This window comes from Abramis brama (assembly GCF_963993115.1).
Source record: "Abramis brama genome assembly, chromosome: 3".
Lineage (NCBI taxonomy): Eukaryota > Metazoa > Chordata > Actinopteri > Cypriniformes > Leuciscidae > Abramis > Abramis brama.
In genome coordinates this window covers 1,572,684-1,578,683 of record NC_139965.1, presented here as the reverse complement: position 1 = coordinate 1,578,683, position 6,000 = coordinate 1,572,684, and positions in this window count along the sequence as shown.

Sequence of the window (6,000 nt, the reverse complement as noted above, 5' to 3'; positions counted from 1 at the left end):
TGACCCCCTTTCGCCTTCAGAACTGCCTTAATTCTACGTGGCATTGATTCAACAAGGTGCTGAAAGCATTCTTTAGAAATGTTGGCCCATATTGATAGGATAGCATCTTGCAGTTGATGGAGATTTGTGGGATGCACATCCAGGGCACGAAGCTCCCGTTCCACCACATCCCAAAGATGCTCTATTGGGTTGAGATCTGGTGACTGTGGGGGCCATTTTAGTACAGTGAACTCATTGTCATGTTCAAGAAACCAATTTGAAATGATTCGAGCTTTGTGACGTGTGCCAAGAAAACATCCCCCACACCATTACACCACCACCACCAGCCTGCACAGTGGTAACAAGGCATAATGGATCCATGTTCTCATTCTGTTTACGCCAAATTCTGACTCTACCATCTGAATGTCTCTACAGAAATTGAGACTCATCAGACCAGGCAACATTTTTCCAGTCTTCAACTGTCCAATTTTGGTGAGCTCGTGCAAATTGTAGCCTCTTTTTCCTATTTGTAGTGGAGATGAGTGGTACCCGGTGCGGTCTTCTGCTGTTGTAGCCCATCCGCCTCAAGGTTGTGCGTGTTGTGGCTTCACAAATGCTTTGCTGCATACCTCGGTTGTAACGAGTGGTTATTTAAGTCAAAGTTGCTCTTCTATCAGCTTGAATCAGTCGGCCCATTCTCCTCTGACCTCTAGCATCAACAAGGCATTTTCGCCCACAGGACTGCCGCATACTGGATGTTTTTCCCTTTTCACACCATTCTTTGTAAACCCTAGAAATGGTTGTGCGTGAAAATCCCAGTAACTGAGCAGATTGTGAAATACTCAGACCGGCCCGTCTGGCACCAACAACCATGCCACGCTCAAAATTGCTTAAATCACCTTTCTTTCCCATTCTGACATTCAGTTTGGAGTTCAGGAGATTGTCTTGACCAGGACCACACCCCTAAATGCATTAAAGCAACTGGCAAGTGATTGGTTGATTAGATAATTGCATTAATGAGAAATTGAACAGGTGTTCCTAATAATCCTTTAGGTGAGTGTATATATATATATGTTGCTTGTGTGTTACTCTGCACATAATTGTCTCTTCAAATACCTGAAGCATGCGTGTAAAATAACTTCTTTTGTGTTTTAATTAGAAACTTTTACTGTCAGTCTTTATGCAGAGAAGAGAAGTCATTGTATCAAGTAAATAATAACAGGGTGTGTGTGTCAAGGAAATCAACATTCACATGATTTCTGTCATACTCCACAGAGTGCAAACAAACCTTTCCTCATAGTGATATGCTGAAAAACCTGAAGAGAACGACAGTCATTTCAAGAGGAGCATTCACTGCGCGCGTGATTGTGCTGTCAGGAAAATTACATTAGAAGATAATAACATATTTATAAGATTATTTTTATTTGCAATAAATAGCTGTCCGTGTGTCTTTTGTTGCCACTGCGGTTCACGATCATGTGATGAGTGAGCTTTATAAGAGTGTTCGGCTAAACTCCTGAAGCCCGAGGGGAAGGAAACAAACACACAAACTTCATGTGTGTGTTTGTCAATCAGACATAAATGAACCCGGTCAGATTTGTGTAATAGCACTTATAAACTGAATGTGTTTTGAAGAGCATCCTATAATGGTGTTTGGATATTGCCTTTCGCAGTGTGTAATAGAGATGTTTGTGTCTGCAAAGTTTCACGGATCAAAGTGCAGATAAATGGAGTTTTTGTCTCCTAAAAGAAGAAACTACGAGTCAGTAATTCCAGTCTTTCAAAACCCATATTTTTCGCAAAGTTTCATATTCATAAGACAAAAATAACTCAAAAGAAACCCTCATATATTACCTTTTATAACACCGATCTTACAATATACTTTGAAACAATAAAAAATGTAAAGCTTTTCAAGATCATGTTGGCACTTTTTATCCCAGTAGTTTGTTTAATTTATTATTAGTGTCATTTTTAATTTTTACATACATGTACATACACATTTTATATTGTTTTTGTCTTGTATTTTTTGCATGGTCTGTAAATGAACTAAAAAACGAAACAAAAAAAAAGTGATTCCAGTCTCATTTCTCTGAACCTGCGTAAGTTTATAACTAATTTGCATAACGCCCACAGATAGTCTTCATTGGCTGCTGAGAAACAACATGTTAAAGAGTAAAGTAATAAAGTAAATACAGTAATAAAGTAAAGCCATATTTTAACCATGTTCAAGCGTTTTAAATTAATGCATTTAATTGTTTTCAGAGTGAACTGATTGATGCTGCTTTAACCCTCGTTGTGACGCGGAGAGGATTTTCTAGTTATGAAAATGCTAGTTAACGCTATTGCACTGGATTAAAGCTCACTGACTGTATTCTCCCAGGATATAACTACTTCCTCAAAACCTTTTTGAGAATTTTTGTAAATATTTGGGATTTTTTTCCTCCCACATTGTTACACTTGTGGTTTTCCAGGTCAAAAAAATGACTGGCCTACAAAAAAAATAGCGTATACATTTCTCATGCTTTATTATCACTAAATATTGGATTCAATCATTTTGTCAACTTGTTTTCTTTCAGTTAACACAGGTTTGGTATTTATTGTTGAGACGTATTGATCGTAGGCCTATTACTAAATGCTATCTTTATGTAGGCCGGTCATTTTTGACAGAAGAGTGACTGTGCAATTTTGTACAAAATGAAAGCATTTCAAAACAAACTTCCTGCTTAAACATTAAAGCACACAAGTGTGATCAACAGTGCCAATATTTCACTGGTTTTGTTTAATGTATCCACACGTTTTTCACTCAAAAACTGAGGCACATGAGCTTAGGTCAATGAGGCCTACGATCTGTCAGATCCAATAACTAGATGTATTGTTTGAGTGAAAGTTAAAGTGGCAGTAGCTGCCGTTCATGATGCCAAGTGTTGAATGACTGCACACTATAGCTTTGTTCTTCTAGCTACACCCTCTGTAACACCTGTAAAGCACCAATGCTCTCCCTGAAATCCCAGTGAATCCGAGAAACATTTCCAGATCACATTAATTGCAATCCCGCATGGCCTACGACTGACTATCTTTGTTCTGTAGAACACAAAATATGATGTTTCACAGTTTTGGTTACCTTTGACTTCCATTGAATAAAATAAAAAATATATATATATTTTAAAAAATATATTCCTCTATTATCCACAGAAAAAAAGAAGGTCATGCAGGTTTGGAAAGGCGGTGTATAAATGATGATAGAGATCAGTTTTGGGGTGAACTGTCCCTTTAAGACCTGTAGGACCCTATCTTACACCCAGCGTAATTGACTTAGCATGTGTCATTCCTATTCTGCACCTGACGCACATCGGTAAATTAGGGAATGAACTTGCGCTCCCGGGGCGGTTCAGCGAAAAGAGGAGGCGTGTTCCGGCGCAAACGTTCCCTGGTGCTATTTTGCAGTTTCAGAAAACAATTCCGCCACTGACCAGGAGAAACCTGGTCTAAAGTCAGTGGCGCGTTATTCAGATGCTATTTTAACGCATGCTTGGCCATAATGTAGTGTGTGCACAACACACACACACTTTGCTTCTCTCATCTACACAGACGCAGCAGTTTTCATTTTTGCAAACCATACATTATTACAAGGAAAAATATTCCACACGAGGGAAATCATTGTTGTGTCCATGAAAAAATAGGCATAAATCTAGTTTACACATTTACCCAAATTATCATACGCCTGTTTAACCGAAGCTAATCTGGGTGTGTTTCTCCATCCCCAATGTCACTTCTCTGTGTTTTACGGCCCTGACGAGAGCGTCGGTCTCCTCGGCTGTGAACCGCTCCTGGCGTGCGTCTGGCAAATCCGCCGTTATAATAGCAATCCGCCATGGAACAAGCGCGCCTGCTCTTAAAGGGAATGTGAGATGACGCTCTGATTGGTTTATTTCACGTTATGCCCAAACCACACCTATGAGTAATGAAGCGACTTCAGACCAACACTTTTTAGATTTGCGTCGGGCACAAGAGTCATTTATCCCGCCGGTATAATAGCCGAGATCCGCGTTTCGCGTTTGATACTTGCGTTTCAGATCGTTAAAATAGGGCCCATAGTGTGTTTATATGCGTACATACAGAATTGAGTCGGATTTACTTTGAAACAACTTTCACTTAGAAATTGATAGTCAATTTCATAAGTAGTTACAAAGAAACGGCAGTCAAAGGTTTAATTAAACATGAAGTGGAACGACTGTGTTGAAAACGCAAATATTTGTCTACACCTTGATGATAAGTGATTTTTAACAGTGTATACTTGTAAAGCCCCGAAGACATTTTTTCACATACATGACATTCTTTATGATACAGTAACGACAGCGTACACATCAAACACGTCAGACACGTCACCTGAAGGCATGACGGAGTGAATGACATTGAGCATCTCTATGTCAAACGCTCAATGTCACTCTGGAAAATAAAGGACCCAAAGGGGGTTTCACAGCGATGCCATAGAAGAACCATTATCATTATTTTCTTAGTGTGAAGAGATTTATTTCACTATAAAGAGCCTTGAGTTCACTGTAAGTGTTCTTGATGGAACTAGGCGAACCACTTTCCCAATAGTGTGATGTTAAGTGCTTGTTGTGTGTGTAGGAGGAGAGGAATGTTGGTGTGGCTCATGTCTATGTACTTTATTTCTGATGCACTTAAATTCTAGATAACTTTCTTTCAGGCTTGACGTTTGGCGTCATTGCTGCTTTCAGAGCAGTGTTTTCAACAACGTATTACACCAAAGATTACACTAACAAAAGATGTGGAAGTAGAAGCGAGACTTTCGTCTGGTTCTAGTTGACATATTGTGTTAATGAGTTTTTGTCCCCAGATTACTGTGTGTGTTTTGTGTGTCAGTACGATTCAGAAAGTGTTGTTTTATGACACTTTAAGCACCTCTGATTGAGCAAACATGACAGAAAGATCCTTCTAAAGTAAATCAGCTTTCATGGCAGATATAAAAGGGCCATTTGCATGTAAACTTTGGAAATTTTGATGTGAAAAAGAGGAAGTAATTTTAAAATGTACCTGTATTTTTAGCAGTTGTTCTTAGATCTATGCACAAGTATTGAAAGGAACATTTTAATATACATTTTATATTATTGTCTTATGATGCACAATCATCAACACATTGAATTATTATTATTTATTATTAATTAATAAAGCAATAAATTAAACTAAATCAATAATTTCCACCAAATAAAAACAAGCTTCATCATGATGTGTTTAATGCTGCTCATCAATGCAACAACAATGGCTTAAATGTTTTACATCAAAATTTCAATAGAAATATGAAATGATGGTAAAACGAAGTGATACTTTTAAACTAAAATCAAAAGTAGGTAGAAGCAAGTCTCACTGTCTTCTGAGTCGTTCGTTCGTTCGTTCATTGATTCATTCATTTGTTCGTTCTTTCATTCATTCGTTCGTTCGTTCATCCGTTCGTTCGTTCATTCGTTCGTTCGTTCATCCATTCGTTCGTTCATTCATTTGTTTGTTCGTTCATTCATTTGTTTGTTCGTTCATTCGTTCGTTCGTTCATCCATTCGTTCATTCGTTCGTTCGTTCATTCATTTGTTTGTTCGTTCATTCGTTCGTTCGTTCATCCATTCGTTCATTCGTTCGTTCATTCATTTGTTTGTCCGTTCATTCGTTCGTTCGTTCATTCATTCATTCATTTGTTCGTTCGTTCATTCATTTGTTCGTTCGTTCGTTCGTTCGTTCGTTCATTCATTCGTTCGTTCGTTCATTCATTTGTTTGTTCATTCATTCGTTTCTTTCTTTCTTTCAGTAAGGAAAGCATGTGGCTTGTATTTATGAATGAGTCATTGAATCATTGACTCTCCTGATTCATTCAAATCCGCAGGTTCATTCACTTACAAAACACTGCAGTTCTGCTGTGGCTTTCGCTGGAACTATTATTTCGTTGCAAAATAGAGCTGACAATACTTAATATTAACCCTTTGTTTGTTGAACTGTTGTATTAAATCA